Source organism: Pinus tabuliformis, chromosome 5_1, assembly GCF_031772625.1.
Source record: "Pinus tabuliformis cultivar Carrire ecotype Pingquan chromosome 5_1, CPIR1, whole genome shotgun sequence".
Classification (NCBI taxonomy): domain Eukaryota; kingdom Viridiplantae; phylum Streptophyta; class Pinopsida; order Pinales; family Pinaceae; genus Pinus; species Pinus tabuliformis.
Window position 1 is genome coordinate 843,161,764 of NC_142305.1, and position 18,252 is coordinate 843,180,015.

The following is an 18,252-nucleotide window of genomic DNA, read 5'->3' on the forward strand; positions in this document are numbered from 1 at the left end:
TCCTTTTATTCCAAGAGTGTACACAATATGTGCATGCTATGAATCCAGAGAGTAATGTTTCTTAAAATGAAGTATAAACCTTTGACCCAAGAGTAAATGGATGCATTTATAAAACTAAAATGGCAACTGTTAAAGAAAATATTACATCTAAGCATCAAGACTTATTCCTCTGTTGAAATCGTAATGAAATCTCACACAAGCAATTCAATTGACAATAACATCAACCAAGAGTGTAGTAGCAATAACCAATCTCTTTTTAGTTGATTCTATCTAAATCATACTCAACCTCAATTAAGAAATCCAAATGGAAATGATGTCAACCGAGAGTTCAATAGCAATAACCAAACTATTACAGTTGATTAAATCAATAAGATTCACTGTCTTAACGGTTAAATAATTTAATCTACAATAAGCATAAATAGAATCAAACGACAATGCTGCAAAACATGTAAAGGAAATGTACTGACTTCAATATAGGAAATCGGTAAATAGAAAATAAGATAGACTAAGAAAATGGGAAAACTATCAAACCAGTCAAACATGTGATAGTTAGAAATCTTTAACACAAGGGATAGCAGCTTAATCCATCAAAGGCCGGGCCCTTAGCCACCAACGAATACTGCTGAGCTACTTCAGAGAATACAAAAGCAATGTGAACTATATATTAACCATTGAACTCAAGTATCATTAAAATACGGTCGTTTTCTCCCACAGCATGAGTCTGTAAATTAAAATTACAATTTGAAATAACATAGATCCATCCCCTTTCCTCCTACAGTATTTTACTTTTATAGTCAGAAAGAGGTAAAAGATAAATGCGATCCCTTAGGATTGGGAGATCCTGAGGGATTCACAACTGAATGCTATCTTCTGGCACCCTTCATATTTAGCATTGATCCTCCTGATTCGTCCTCTGACCTGACCGCAACCGACGTGCCCCATTCTTCCTCTGTTGGTTTATGTTGTTCCATCTCTAGGGAAAAACAACTGTTCCTTTTGTCATTTCTCTGCATAAAAAGGAGTAAAAGTTAGTTACGGTGGCTAAATCTTAATCAAGAGTAGTTCATCCGTTTCTTATCATAATCCATCAATATGTTAGCGTATCAAGATATGAAAGAGATAAGAAAAAAGGAAAAAGGTGATGGAATTAAGAGTAAATACATACCCATTTCGTAACTCAACACAAAGATCTAGTAACATGGATACCATAGATGGAGCAATATTTTGATCTCCATAATGTGCAACACACACAAAAGGTACGCATTGCAATTTATATTTAGAATCCAATCGGTTTGTATGGTATCGATGGCTTTGTTCTCATAAACCACTTGTCACTTAGTCAATTTTTACGGAGGAAATGATAGCACATTATGAGGATACAAAGAGCAACACCTTCTTTGCCAATTGATAAATATCAAACAAAAGGGTTCAATGGCGAAGCACTTTGAGGACTTCCAAAGATTGAATATAAGGGTAAATGATATTCCATAGGATAATATAATTGATGTAGTTTAAAGGATAACATCCAACATGAGGTCCACCTTTGGGAACTTGATTCATTGGAGAAGGCATTCAGGTTGGAAAGAAAAATTGAAACCAAAATTATGGCAACAAGGTATCCTACCACTCACAACTAAATATGGAAGTGTTGTTGCTCCTAGCCTTCCACAACCTACAAGGTTTGCACCACAACAATTGGAAGAAAAAAGATAAAAATGGATTTGCTACAGTTGTGATATAAAATACAGTAAAGGTCACAAGTGTGCTGAGAATAACTTATTTTACATCTATTGTGAAGAGGAGGAAGAAAAGGAACAAGAAACTTCAAAATAATAGGATATACACCAGGAACCAACCTTAGAGAGAGAATAAATTAATCCAACCATATCTTGTAATTCATTGGAAGGAATTACCACTAGTCAAACTCTCATGATAGAAGGACATATCAAGAAGAAAAAAGTAATAGTACTGATTGATTCAGGTAGTACCTATAATTTTATTCATTGTAAGATATCTAAGGAATTGAAGTGCTTCTTATACCCAACACTAGAGTGTCAAGTGATGGTTGTAAATGGAGGGACTATAAATTACTCTGGAAAGTTCCATAATATCAAGATAAAGATGGGGGAATATGTATTTAATAGTCCAATTCTCTCCATTCCAATGGGTGGTGTTGATGTTGTACTAGGAGTCCAATGGTTACAATATTTGGGTATGATAGCTTTTAATTTTCAAGAACTTTTCTTGAATTTTCTTTTGGGAAGGAAGGAAGTTGAATTAATAGGCATCACAGGAAAACCAGGAAAGATAATAAGCTTTAATGGCATGAAAAAGCTTCTAAATAAAGAACAATGGGTGTAATTGCACAATTATGATCACTATAGGTTCAAACAATGAAATCATCTATTTCTCCAGATCTCCAAAAAATATTGGACAATCATTCCAAGGTATTTGAGACTCCCAAAGGCCTCCCACCTATTCGTGATCATGATCATGCTATTCATTTGGTTCCAGGAAGTTTTCCTCATAACATCAGGCCTTACAGACATCCCTATGCCCAAAAGGGTGAAATTAAATGTATGGTTGGAGAAATGCTAGAGGCTAGTATAATTAAACCTAGTCAAAGTTGTTTTTTAGCTCCAGTAGTATTGGTGCACATGAAGGATGGATCCTGAACATGTTTCTGAAGTGAAAACTTCTTGATACGCAGATAATATATATATATATATATATATATATATATATATATATATATATATATATATATATATATATATATATATATATATATATATATATATTAATGATTAATTGACTGAAGATGATTGTTTACAGTGGGGGTTCCTGGCTTATATACTGCCATGGGCACCCTTTGGGGAAAGGGCATGATCTTATGATCGTGCCCTTTCGTCTAATTAACCTAAAATTAAGTAATAACCCTAAAATATAAGTAATAAATAATTTTTACATAACATTGCCTTCCTCTCAAAAGAATGATTTGTCCTCAAAGCATACGTAACGACTGATGTTGTTGACAAAATGATTCATTCTCCCAAGAAGTGTCTTCTTCAGGTAAATCCTTCCAGTTGATCAGATATTCCTTAATTGTACGATGTCGAAGCTTTCTTTCTCTAGTAGATAAAATACCTTTTGGTTCTAGAGTGACCCTTCCCTCATCATCCAGAGATGGAAGCATTGTTTGCACTGATTGATTGTTGCCTAGTGCCCTTTTAAGGCAGGATACATGGAAGACGTTGTGAACACGACTTGTCTCTGGAAGGCTTAAATCATACTCAACTTGGCTAATCTTTTTGTTGATCTGATAAGGTCCATAGAACTTTGGTGCCAATTTGTTTTTTCCTTTCTATTTTAAGGATAATTGTTTGTATGGTTGGAGCTTGACAAACACCCATTCTTTGACTTCCAACTCTCTTTCTGTTCTGTTACGGTCTGCTTGTTGCTTCATACGATTCCTTGCATTATTTAAGTTTTATTTTAATATTTGGATGATTTTTTTGGTTTCTTCTAGTTGATCTTTAACAACAAGTAGATTTGTCTGGACAACAGCTAGATCTTTCCATTTCGGGGGTTCATACCCATATAAAGCTTGAAATGGCATCATTTTTGCTGACATATGATAAGTGGAATTGTACCACCACTCAGCAAGATGTAACCATTGAGCCCACTTATTTTGTTTTTCTGTAGCGTAGCAACGTAGGTAGGCCTCCAAAAATTTATCGAAAACCTCTGTTTGGCCATCTGTTTGAGGGTGATAAGCGGAACTCATATTTAGATAGGTTCCTATATGGTTGAATAATTCCTTCCAGAAATTACCCTTGAACTTGGCATCTCTATCACTCACAATGAATTTCGGAAAACTGTGCAACTTATATATATTTTTGCAAAACATCTCAGTGATTTCTTTTGTTGAGTATGATTTCTTTATTGCCATAAAGTGAGCATATTTGGTGAGTCTATCAACTACTACAAAAATCTTGTCCTTGTCTTTAGATACTAGTAATCCTTCGATAAAGTCCATCGAAATTTCTTCCCATTTCGGATTTCGAATGTTTAAAGGGTGAATTAATCCCAGTGTAATAATATTCTCACTTTTATTCCTTTGACATGTGTCACATTCTGCTACATACTTCTGAATATAGTGACTCATTCCTTTCCAAAAGAAGGATTGACGTGCATTGTAGTAAGTCTTAAAGAATCCTACATGTCCAGCTGACGGTGAGTCATGTGATTCCTTGAGTATCTTAAATTTAAACTTGGAATTTGTATTTAGATATATTCTTCCCTTGTACCAAAGGATATCATAATTCCACTCAAATTTTGAGTTGTTGGGAAGGTTATTGATTATTGCCGTTATTTCTCGATCCTTCGCATACTCACTTCAAATTTCGTTAAGCCACTCAAGAAAAACAACCAAAATTGCAAGTAGTGTTGGTTCTTCATCTTTCCTGGATAGGGCATCTGCTACTACATTGTCTTTACCTCTTTTATGTAGTGTTTCCAAGTCAAAAGCGGCAATATTTTCAATCCATTTTTGTTGTTCTTCGGAAAGTGTTTTTAGTTGAAGGAGATGTTGGAGACTGTTGTGGTCTATTCGAATGGAAAACTTACTTCCCAAAAGATATTGCCTCCACTTAGCTAGTGTGTGCATGATAGTGAGCATTTCTTTGTTGTATGTGGATTTGAGGCATTCTCTTTTGTTGAGCTTCCTACATTCAAAAGCTATTGGATGTCCTTGTTGCATTAATATTGCACCTATACCGAAACTGGAAGCATCACACTCTATGATAAATGGTTTAGAAACATCTGGTGCTGCTAATACGGGAGCATTAGACACAATTTCCTTTAATTTTTCAAAACACCTTCCTGCTTCCTCATCCCATAGAAATGAATTCTTCTTTAAAAGATTTGTCAGTGGTGCATTTATATGTGCATTGTTTTTAATAAATATTCGGTAATATCCAGTCAAACCTAAGAACCCTCTTAGCTTGGATATATTGACAGGTTTGGTCCATTCTTTTATAGCTTTGATTTTATTAGGGTCCACCTTTATGCCTTCATGGAATATAATGTGTCCAAGGTATTCTACTTCTTCCTTTCCGAAGGTGCATTTGGATTTTTTCGCGTAAAATTGATGTTCTTTAAGTAGCGTAAGAACTTTGTCCAGATGTTGCAAGTGCTCTTTCCAAGTTTTACTGTAAATTAGAATATCATCAAAAAATACTAATACAAACTTCCTAAGATGTGGACGAAATAATTCGTTCATAGTTGCTTGAAACATTGTTGGTGCATTGGTTAGTCCAAACGACATTACTTTAAATTCATAGTGACCTTCGTGTGTTCAGAATGCCATTTTTGGTATGTCTTCCAATCTAATTCTAATTTGATAGTAGCCTAACCTTAAGTCCAATTTTTAGAAGTACTTTGCACCATGTAGCTCATCCAACATTTCATCGATAAAGGGAATTGGGAACTTGTTCTTGATTGTTATTTTCTTTAATCCTCTATAATCAATGCATAGCCTGAATGAACCATCCTTCTTCCTTACCAATACCACTGGAGCAGTGTACAGACTTTTACTTTTCGAGATGATCCCACACTTTAAAAGGTCTTGGATTAATCTCTCAATTTTCATTTTTTGGTGATGTGGATATCGATATGGCTTGATGTTGACGAGGTATGACCCTTCCTTGACTTCTATTGTATGGTCAATTTCCCTATTAGGTGGCATCCTCATAGGTAGGTCTTGAAATAATTTTTCATGCTTCTGAATTAGATCTTTTATCTCTAGTGATTCTTCACTGATCATATTTGCAGATAACATTTCTAATTAGTGACATTGTACTACATATGCTGGTGCTCCTTTTCGAATCATCTTCATCGTCTGAGATGATGATACAATTTGATTTTTTGGTGCTTGGAATCCGTGTAATTTGTACTTCTGACCTCCCCATTTGAATTTTATAAATTTTACTTGATGGTTGGCGGCATAAGTACCTAAAGTTCGTAGCCATTGGATACCTAAGACTACATCTACTCCTCCTAATGGTACTGTGAAGAACGAAGACTCTAAATTAAAGTATTGAATCTACAATTTGACCTTATGGCATTTCCCCACCTTTTCAATCTTCTTACCGTCAGCTACCATCACTTTCATGTTTGGTAAGGGAAATGAAAAAATATTGAGTCTCTTTGCCACGGTTGCATCTAAAATATTGTGTGCTACCATAGTTGATGAGAACCACTACGTTGTTCTTCTTCATGTGTCCTTTTAAATTTAAGGTCTGAGGTTGTGATATACCTATCATCGCTGATAGTGACACTTGCAGACTACTTCCGTCATCTAATTCTGGTGAGAATTTTGAGGCATCTTCTATTTCATCTATGTCAGAATCTTCATTGTTTGAATCATTTGTTGCTTCACAATTATATAAGTTCTTTGGTTCTTTTCCTTTAGCACATCTATGTTTGGGGTCCCACTTCTCACCACAGTGTTTGCATTTACCCTCTTTTATCCTTTGCATTTCCACATTAGATTTTTCATCTTCACGACAATGTGGTGGAACATATCTTGTATTATTTGAGTCCACATACTGGGGTATTCTTCGTCTTGAATATGTTTTTTCTGATTTTGACCAAAATATTTGTTCGAATTTCTTTTTGGCTGTTTTTTCTTTTCGTCTTGCTACTTCTATTGATGTAATTTCATGCATCTCAAGTTCTACTTGTAAATGGGTTTTGAGTCTCGAGACGTATGATTCAATTAGACGAGATTCTGATAACCCAAGTACTCGTGTTACTAAGGTCTCCCATTCTTGAGTGTATTCGTCCACACTTCCTTTTTGTCGTAATTTGGTGAGTTTTGAAAAGAACTCTTCTTCCTTTACACCTTGGAATCTTTTAAAGAATGCATCCTTAAATTTTCTCCAACTAATGACGTTTGTTGTCTTTTTCCACCACATATACCAATTATATGCTTCCCCTTCCATTTTCATCGATGCGTGCCTGAGCTTTTCATCATCATCATTGATATCATATATATCAAAGTATTCTTCTGCTTTATTTATCCATGCAACATTGTTTTTTTCGTTTCCATCGAATTTAGGCATCTTGACTTTTTCCCTTCGCTGGTATGTCGCTAATGGTTGAGTGAAAAAGGGGTGTTGATTGGTAAAGGTATCCAAGAGTTGCTTATTTGTAAGAGTCGCATTACTCATTTCTTGGTGGGGTGTCACCGATTTTTTTGGGGATTCAACTTTTTCTTGAGAGTCTGTTGATTTCGTTGAATCTGATGAGTTGTGCTCTTGATTTTCTTGATTTTCTTGTAGTAGTTGTGCGGGTGTATAATTCATATTTTGACACATAAGTTTCAGCAATGTTAAGGTCTCTTTTTGATCCACCTCTGATTGGACACGTTGATGCTCCATCTTTATTTTTATTCGATTTGTCGTATCCTGAAGCCTTTTGATATTGTCAACCTGCCCCTTAAGCTTGATCTGGAAATCATCTAATTTTTTATTGACCTCATCGTTGTTGTTATTCATCTTATGCTCCGCTTCAACCAATTTTTTTTGGAAATCAACCATTGTCATTGTCGACATTGAGCAAGTTTGTGGGGGCATGTATTTATCTACCAGCTTAAAATTTTAAATAATTTTTTTAATTAATTAATTAAATTAACGTTATATATAATTTATGGTTAAATTAAATTTATTGTATATTATATTATATATATATTATATTATAAGTTATATTATATATATATCTATATCTATATATATATATATATATATATATATATATATATATATATATATATATATATATATATACATATATATTATATGAATAGTCACATCCACGTTGAAAAGTCACGTTCGAGATTTTACCGAGCGGATATGACCGTAGACATGGGTGGCCAAATACGAAGGTTTGGACTGAACTGGCCAGCGGATGGGAACAGCACGATGAGGGATGCAGATGTAGCATGGTCATGTGCAAAGACGTCGGCGAGGTGACTGTAGCAGACGGCGTGTGGACAGAGGGATAGCGGACAAGGCGAAGATGAAGCGAACACTGGGCAAAAGGTGGAGTACGACGGTGAAAGTCGAGTTCAAGGGTTGGCTGTCGATGGGGTTGCAGCGGACAAGCAGGACTGGTGTGGACACAGAGTGTCATGGATACGATGAAGGGGAAAGTGTTTAATGGAGACAAGGAGCATAGACGAGGAGGCACCGTAAGCCAATGGAGAGGAAGACGATGGAAGAATTTAAGAGCAGAGCACAATGGAGAGGGACAATGATCTATGTAGTGGAAAAGTAGAAGACAACTTCACAAAACTGATTAACACGATCTTGATGACCCTAGACGAAGGAATGAACCCGCTCTGATACTAGATGAAGTGAAAACTTCTTGATACGTAGAGAAATATATATATTAATGATTAATTGACTAAAGATGACTGTTTACAGTGGGGGTTCCTGGCTTATATACCACCACGGGCACCCTTTGGGGGAAGGGCATGATCTTATGATCATGCCCTTTCATCTAATTAACCTAAAATTAAGTAATAACCCTAAAATTTAAATAATACATAATTTTTACATAATAGTTTCTGTATTATAGGGAAATTAACAAGATCACTATTAAAGATAAATTTCCCATTCCTGTCATTGATGAATTACATGGAGCAAGTTTTCACCAATTTGGATATTCGTTCAGGATATCATCAAATTAGAATCAAGACTAGAGACATTATGAAAACAACATTTAGAACTCATGAGGGTCATTATGAATTTTTTTTCATGCATTTGGCTTTACCGATGCACCTTCTACATTTCAAGGTTTTATGAATTCCATTTTAAAACCCTTCCTTAGAAAATTTTTGTTAGTATTATTTGATGATATTTTAATCTACAACAAGTCTTGGAAGGATCACGTTCAACAGGTTGATAGGGTGCTCAAACTATTGGAGGAGAAACAATTATATGAAAAAACCTCGAAATGTTTCTTTGGAGTATAGGAGGTGGAATATCTGGGTCATATTGTATCTCGTGAGGGTGTTAAGGTAGACCCTATTGTTGAAATAGAAACAAGAAATGCTAAATATAGAAGTGCTAAAAATAGCACTGCCATAAATAGAATTTCGGGATACCTTCCTATTTTAGTTAGTCCCTGAACTAAAATAGAGAAGCAAAATTCGAATTTGATCTTAGCAGTTGTTTGTAAAATAATTAATTAATTTATCTTGAGATAATTAGTTGTAGAAAATAAAACATTAAGTCTATGCGGGGACATGCAACAGTTATCCCATTGATTGAGGAATTTATCCCTTAGTTAAAGAGATAAGGATGAGTTGTAATATTGAGATGTAATTAGTTAGCTCAGTTAACTGAGTTAAGTCTAGTTAAATTAGTTCAAATAGTTTGTTGAACTAATTGTGAGTTCAGTTAGTTAATGCATGCATGCATGTAACTACTACACTTCAGATAACTAAATATTCTCTCATAAATAACTCATGCATGTCAGTTCAGACAGAGACCTAGTTGAGATCAGATGATGGGACAGTGTACTGTCAGTTGCAGGAATATTCCATAGAGGATATCTCTTGCATGCAGAAGGAATTCATTCCTTGGAGATTGTACAGTTACTTTTGGGTTTAGTGAGTGTGTGATGAGGCCAATTCACATAGGTGGCAGCATTGGACCCCAAGGAAAACAGCGCAAGGAAATAGGAGGCTTGGAGGCCTAAGGGAAGGCATATCTTGTGTCTATTCAATCTATGAGCTGTATTGTTTGATTACAGAGGGAGCAGGATAGCTTGTGAGCTGATTATTTTTTTAATCTGAACATATTTACACTTGTATGATAATACAGAGATTGGGGTTTTAGGTTGAGGCTTTCCCCAGGTTATTCTTCTGTGTTCATGTGTTTTCTCAGTTATATGTGTTCTATTTGATCTTGCTCATATTCGATTAAGCTTCTGCAAGTTTAATGTAGAAGTATATCTTGTATTTTTCTTTAGTATATTGCATAATCTATTGATCTACAGTGGGAAATTTCTACATGGTATCAAACAAAAGGTGATAAAAGTGAAGAATAGTATATAGAGAAGTTCGAAGTTCGAAGTTTCAAGTTCCTGATTATAGAAATCGAGTTCTTATCACATCTCAATTTCACCAATGGTGTTCAGCGGTTTAAGACTCGAGTATGCCCTTGATGGTAGCTCGAATTATATAGCCTAGAAGGATTGCATAGAAGTGGTATTAGAGGAAAATGGTCTAAAGGAGTTCATTGATCAAGAAGTCCCCAAGCTGGCAGCAACTAATGCTACAAAATTGGCCGAATGGAAGAAATGTGTGGCTAGAGCAAGGAGAATCCTCTTGGAGGGAGTTCGAGACCACATTGTCTCGAGCCTCCATGGGTAGGAGACACCATTTTTGAGTTGGAAAACATTAAAAGATCTATATCAGAACAACAGTGATCAGAGGAAGTTGGCGCTGAAAGAAAAGCTTCGGAAAATCAAGTGTGAAAAGGGTGACACGATCTCTACATATCTAAACAAGCTCACCACCTGCAGGGATGAGCTTGGAAGTGTAGGGATCATGACAGCCAATGATGACATGGTGAGTCTTGCACCCCTCGGTCTTCCTAAGAGCTAGCATAACTACCAAGACTCGGTTAATGGAAGAGAAAAACTGCCAGATTGGGAACAACTTTGGTCAAATCTAATGCAGGAGGAGATAAGAAGAAGCACCAGAGATGGATCCTCATCAAAGCAAGATGATGAGGAAAATATAGCCTTAGTGAGTAAGGTGAGGAAAGGGAAAGGGAAGGTGTCGCATCCCAAATCCAGTTATTCCCATGGTGGGAAGAATTTTGACAAATCGAAAGTGCGATGCTTTCATTGTCATGAAGTGGGCCATTATGCTATGAATCGTCCACAAAATAAATCGAAGAAGGGATCCTCGAATGGATCTGATGGTGAGGCACTAGCCTCACAATTTGAGTTTGATTTCTCTCTTATCGCATGCATGGTTTCATCCATGGTGGGATGTGTGTGCTACCTGGACAACGGAGCTTCATTCCACATGTCAGGTGACAAGAATCTTTTCAGTACCTTGGAGGAGAAGGATCTCCAGATGCGGATCAAGATGGGCGATAATGGAAAGTACCGTGTTTCAGGTGAAGGTATGATTGTGTTTCAGAGGGAGCATGGAGCTCCTCTCACCCTAACTGATGTAAATTATGTACCAGGTCTGAAGAAGAATCTTGTGTTCATTGCTATGCTAGACGATAAAGGCTATGATGTAGTCTTTAGTAAAGGAAAGGTATTCCTGAGGCATATCGGCACTGGACAGATCAAGCGAATTAGGATTCGAGTAAAGAATATCTACAAGCTGGATGTAGACGACTGTGCTGCATTGATTTCCAAAGCTGAGATGGTGCAGAACCAAGATGTTGGCGAGCTATGGCATAGAAGATTGATCCACTTGCACCATGGAGCCCTGAAGATCATGCAGTAGATTTCTACCAGACTTCCCAAGGGAAAAATCGAGTAGACGAATACATGCAAAGGTTGTACCTTGGGTAAGTATGCAAAATATTCCTTTCTAGATCGATATAGTATAGCTAGAGCAATCTTGGAGTGAGTTCACTCAGATGTTTGTGGACCTTTCTCTACAACCTCCACCGCTAAACAAAGGTACTATGTTATTTTTATTGATGATTTTTCTCGTAGATGCTGGATATACTTTATGCAAAAGAAGGATCAGACCTTCTTGAGGTTTTGTGAGTTTAAAGCGTTGGCAGAGAAAGAATCTTGAAAGAAAATAAAAGCCTTGTGTAGCAACAATGGTGGAGAGTATGTCTCCCAACAGTTTAAGGACTTCTACGCTATAGAAGGAATTAAACAAGAGTTGATGGCACCCAATAACCCACAGCAGAATGGGGTGGCTAAAAGGAAGAACAGATCAATTGTGGGAGTAGCTTGAGCGATGTTGCATGACCAAATACTACCACTACATTTGTGGTCTGAGGCATGCAATACAACAATATACTTGAAGAACAGAATCCTGTACCGTATACTGGGAATGAAGACACCTATGGAGATCTTTTCTGGGAAGTGACCAGATGTGAGTCACTTCCAAATATTTGGATCATCAGTTTACTATCATGTGACCAAAGATGCTCAGAAGAAGCTAGATCCAACAGGTCAGTTGGGAATACTTGTGCAGTACACTGATATACCCCACAACTATCAGGTGTACCTGCCTACCTATCAGAGGACAGTGGTACGCATGGATCTTAAGTTCAACGAGCAGAAAGCCATGCGAGTATCACTTGAGAGGGAGCTCAAGTTGCATGCAGATGAGGAGCTTTCAGTTCCTAAGGAGGAGGAGCCTCAGATTGATGTGGAGCAACTGCATGTAGAGGATCCAGGAGTGGAGACATCCACTCATGTTGAGACTTCGAGAGATGGGTGGAAACGCTTAAGGGAAGCTGACATGTTGATGCTGTATGCACGGGAGAATGTGGGATAGTCATCTTCTCAGCGTAGACAGAGGAGGTCGCCCGAGCAGTGCACTAGGTACATGGACCTGGTTGGGGAGTGTGTAGATACCGAACCTTCTTCATTCGAGGAGGCAGTGCAGCAACCAGTCTGGGTTGATGCAATGGTAGAGGAGTACAACTCTATCATTTGAAATAGTGTGTGGGATGTTGTCCCAAGACCTCAGGGCAAGTCAATGGTGAGTTCTAGGTGACTTTACAAGGTGAAGCAAGCAGCTGATGGTAGTGTTGAGAAACATAAGGCAAGGTTTATTGCCTGAGGTTTCTCACAAGTCGAGGGGATCTACTACGATGAGACCTTTTCTCCTGTAGTAAGGTACTCATATATCAGATCGATGTTGGCACTATCAACTCAGATGGGTTGGAAGATCCATCAGATGGACATGAAGACAACATTCCTCAATGGGAATATTGAGGAGGAGGTGTACATTGAGTAGCCAAAAGGTTTCGAGACCTTCGATCGTGAGTCACATGTGTGACGACTCAAGAGGGATTTGTATGGGCTGAAGCAAGCACCCCATGCTTGGTACACTAGGATCGACAACTATTTCACCGGGTTGGGCTTCACCAAGAGTGAAGCAGATGTGAACCTTTACCACATCATGGTAGAAGGTAAGCCATTGATCATTGTTCTTTATGTCGATGATCTGATTTTGACAGGTGATGATCAGCTGATCCAATCTTGCAAGGAGGAACTTGCAAGAGAGTTTGAGATGAAAAACATGGGTCTTATGCACTAATTTCTAGGCATGGAGGTGTGACAGAAAGATGGGGAAGTATTTGTGTCTTAAGGCAAGTATGCCAATGAGATACTCAGGCACTTTCACATGGAGAAGTGCAAGCCCATGCAGACTCCTCTAGCTAGGAACTGGAGGAAGGAGGATGTTACTTTAGGTGAGGTAGTAGATGCTACTATTTATCGGCAGCTTGTGGGTTCACTTATGTATCTAGTGAACACATGACCAGACTTATGATTTGTGGTGAACCAGCTGAGTCAAGCTATGGTTCAGCCTACTAAGCTATTTTGGAAGGCAGTGAAGCATGTGCTGAGATACCTCAGAGGCACATCTCAGTTTGGATTTTGGTATAGACAGATAGAGGGAGTGAAGCTTCAGGGCTTCATAGATGCAGATTGGGTAGGGAGTCCATCAGACCGGAAGAGAATTTATGGAGGAATCTTCAACCTTGGTTCAGCTATAGTGTCCTGGTACAACAAGAAATAGAGGTCAGTTGCACTTAGCTCACCAGAGGCTGAATACATGGCTTCTAGTTAGGCTGCATGTGAGGCCATTTGGATGCGGAAGATTCTAGTGGGATTGTTTGGTTAGAGGATGGATCCAACTGTGATGTACTGCGATAATCAGAGTTGTATCAAACTCTCTGAGAATCTAGTTTTTCATGACAGGTCCAAGCACACTGATATTCGATATCACCATCTTCGAGACTGTGTGGTCAAGAGGATCATGTTGTTGTTGTATGTTTCCACCGAGGAACAGGATGCAGATATTTTGACGAAGGCATTGTCAAAATGCAAGTTCGAGTTCCACAGAGACAGGATTGGGGTTACTGATAATCCCTTTCTTGTTGATAGGGAGTGTTGAAAATAGCAACAAGAAATGCTAAATATAGAAGTGCTAAAAATAGCACTACCATAAATAGCATTTCACGATACCTTCCTATTTTAGTTAGTCCCTGAACTAAAATAGAGAAGTAAAATTCGAATTTGATCTTAGCAGTTGTTTGTAAAATAATTAATTAATTCACCTTGAGTTAATTAGTTGTAGAAAATCAAACATGAAGTCTATGTGGGGACATGAAATAGTTATCCCATTGATTGAGCAATTTATCCCTTAGTTAAAGAGATAAGGATGAGTTGTAATATTGAGTTGTAATTAGTTAGCTCAATTAACTGATTTAAGTCAAGTTAGATTAGTTCAAATAGTTTATTGAACTAATTGTGAGTTCAGTTAGTTAATGCATGCATGCATGTAACTATTGCACTTCAGATAACTGAATATTCTCTCATAAATAACTCATGCATGTCAGTTCAGATAGAGATCCAGTTGAGATTAGATGATGGGAAAATGTACTATCAGTTGCAAGAATATTCCATGGAGGATATCTCTTGCATGCATAAGGAATTCATTCCTTGGAGATTGCGCAGTTACCTTTTGGTTTAGTGAGTGTGTGATGAGGCCAATTCACACAGGTGGCAGCATTGGACCCCAAGGAAAACTGCGCAAGGAAATAGGAGGCTTGGAGGGTTGAGGGAAGGCATATCTTGCATCTATTTAGTCTATGAGCTGTATTCTTTGATTACAGAGAGAGCATGATAGATTGTGAGCTGATTATTTTTGTAATATGAACATATTTCCACTTGTATGATAATACAAAGATTGGGGTTTTAGGCCGAGGCTTTCCCCGGGTTATTCTTTTGTGTTCATGTGTGATTGATTTCTCATTCTCAGTTATATGTGTTCTATTTGATCTTACTCATATTCGATTAAGTTTCCGCAAGTTTGTTGTAAAAGTAGATCTTTTATTTTTCTTTAGTATATTGCATAATCTGTTGATCTATAGTGAGAATTTCTACACCTAACAATATTAAATCCATTAAGGAATGGAAAATCCCCACAACCATAAAGCATCTGCAAGAATTTCACGGGTTGGCAGGGTATTATCACAAGTTTGTTAAGAATTATGGGAGAATAGTAGTGCCTCTAACAACATTTCTAAAGAAAGATGCATTTTCTTTTACTCTAGAAGAAGCTAAGGCATTTGAACATCTTAAAGAGGAAATATGTCATGCACCAGTCTTAGCTATGCTAGATATCACAAAAACCTTTATTGTGGAATGTGATGCCTTAGGAAATGGATGGTGTTATTTTAATGCAAGAAAGAAGACCCATTTCTTTTGAAATTCATCCAACCAATGGAAAGTATTTACACAAACCTATTTATGAGAAGGAAATGTTGGCAATACTACATGCACTAAAGCAATGTTGAACTTACCTAATGGGAAGACATTTCAAAGTAAAAATAGATCATGATAGTCTTAAATAATTTTTGCAACAAAAATTATCTTCAGAAGAGCAGCAAAAATGGGTCACAAAAATCTTGGGTTATGAATTTGAAATCATCTACAAAAAAGGGAAAAAAATGTTGTTACAGATACACTTTCAAGAAAGGATGAGGATGTGGAAGCATTACTTTGTGCCATTTTTATTATCCAACTAGATTCGATATCTGAGGTAAGGGATGAATGGAAGAATGAAGAAGAAGTGTGGAAAATCATTCAAAAGTTGCAACAATATCCCAGTACATATGATACATTTAGCTAGGAAAATGATTCATTATGGTACAAAGACCGCGTATATATTTGCAAGAATTCCCAAATCAAACAGAAGATTCTTTTGGAATTGCACACCTCTCCCTTAGGAGGGAATGCGGGCTTTGTAAAAACATACCACATGGTAAAGAAGGAATTTTTTTGGGATGGACTTAAATATGATATTCCAAAGTTTGTGGCGGAATGTTTGGTTTGCCAACAAAATAAATTTGAGACAATTAAGACCCCAGGTCTCTTACAACCTTTATCCATTCCAAGTCAATGTTGGGAGGAGGTTTCAATGGATTTTATCACATGTTTACCCAAGTATGAAGGAAAGAGTGTCATCATGGCGGTAGTTGAAAGGCTTACCAACTATGCACACTTTTGTGCATTATCGCATCCATTTAAAGCCAGTATAGTTGCAACTGCATTTATGGAAAAAATTCAAAAGCTACATGTAAACCCAAATATTATTGTAAGTGATAGAGATCCCATTTCACTGAAAAATTATGGATGGAATTATTTTCTTGTCTGGGTAATGAATTAGCTCATAACTCATATTATCATCCTCAATCTTATGGGTAAACTAAGATAGTGAAAAAATGTTTGGAAGGATATATTCATTGTTTTGTATTTGATAAGAAAACATAATGGGTCAAGTGGTTACCTCTTGTGGAATGGTGGTATAACACTTCCTTCCATACTGCAACAAAAATGACCCCATTTATGGAAATTTGTCGATATCATCCACCGTCCATCACATCATCTTTAAGAAAAAAATTTAGGGTTCAAGCAGTGGAAGATCACATTGAGCATAAACAACAAGTTCTATAACTCTTAAAGGATAACCTCACTTTGGCGCAAAATCGAATGAAACAAAAGATATATCATCGTCGCAGTGAAATAAGTTTTGATGTAGTTGATTGGGTATTTTTATGGCTACAACCATACAAACAAATGCCCCTCAAGCAAGCTAAGAAGGATAATAAATTATCACCAAAGTATTATGGTCCTTACAAGGTTTTGCAAAATGTTGGTACTATGGAATACAAATTGGAGCTTCCTGCATCTTCCCGAGTGCACCCAGTTTTCCATGTTTCAAGCTTAAAGAAGGTTATAGGTGACAAGCTCCTAGTTCAAACAATATTGCCAGAACTTAACGAGGAAGGAAAAATCATATTGGATCCTGAAGTAGTGATGAAAACAAGAACTCGACAACTACGAAATAGATCAATTTTAGAGTATCTTATCAAGTGGAAGAACTTAACTACTAAATATTCCACATGGGAGAACGATAATTTTATACAAAAGCATCCAAAACTAATCAAGCATTGAAGACAACACTTTTTTGAAGGAGAGGGACATGTTAGGTCCATATAATACTAGTGTAGCCCCTTATTATTATTGTTGTGCCCCACAAAAGCCCACTATTGTTATTGTTGTGCCATTACATTATTATTGTTATGTAGGCTCTGATTATATTGTGACCCCTTAGACTCCTATATATAGAAAGGAGGTTTTTTCATTTGAATCATCCAAGAATTGTTCATTTATGTAATGTAAAGGAGGTTTCACCCCTCAAAGTGGATAATTTTTAAGTCCCTAATCTATATATTTGTGAGCTAGTTGCATAAGATTCCTTTTCTCCTAATTTCCATCATTTTCATAAACAAAATTCCAATTAATGCCTCTTTTCCTTTTCAATGCCTCATTTCTTTTTCCAGTTTCCTCTTAGCCATATTAAACCAAATGAGCATGCACTAGAATTTTTTTACCAACATTCAGCTTGGAATAAGTGTCCCATGACCTTGGTTATTAGTTTTTCCTTTATTAACTTTATTACATGAACTTTTAACTTAGGGACATTACAACAACCTATTTTTTCTATTATAAGTAGGTACAAGGATCACCCACTAGCAAAAAGATTCTCACATGATGGCATATCATAGATTTGAGAACATATTCATGATGGGTTGATTAGGAACATCATCATTATTCATAAGAACTACAAAGTTGACATTGAATGCATTGTATTTTGAGAGGGGTGGGGAGTGTTCTTCCCATTGGTTTTTCCCTATTTACCTCATTCTTCTCATACTATCTTACATAGGTTTTTCCATGAGTACCTAACATGGATACAGATTTCTAACACTCAATGATTTTTTTTACATAGTTGTTGCGCATGATTACCTAAGATGGTTGACAATTATCAAGACTTGTTCATTATTATACTCCCTGGTCAGACTTCAAGAGGGGTGTTTAGGTACATTGCACTTATTAGTTCATTATGACCTCATCAAGACCTAGACTCTAGCTACCATTAGACCCTCTTCC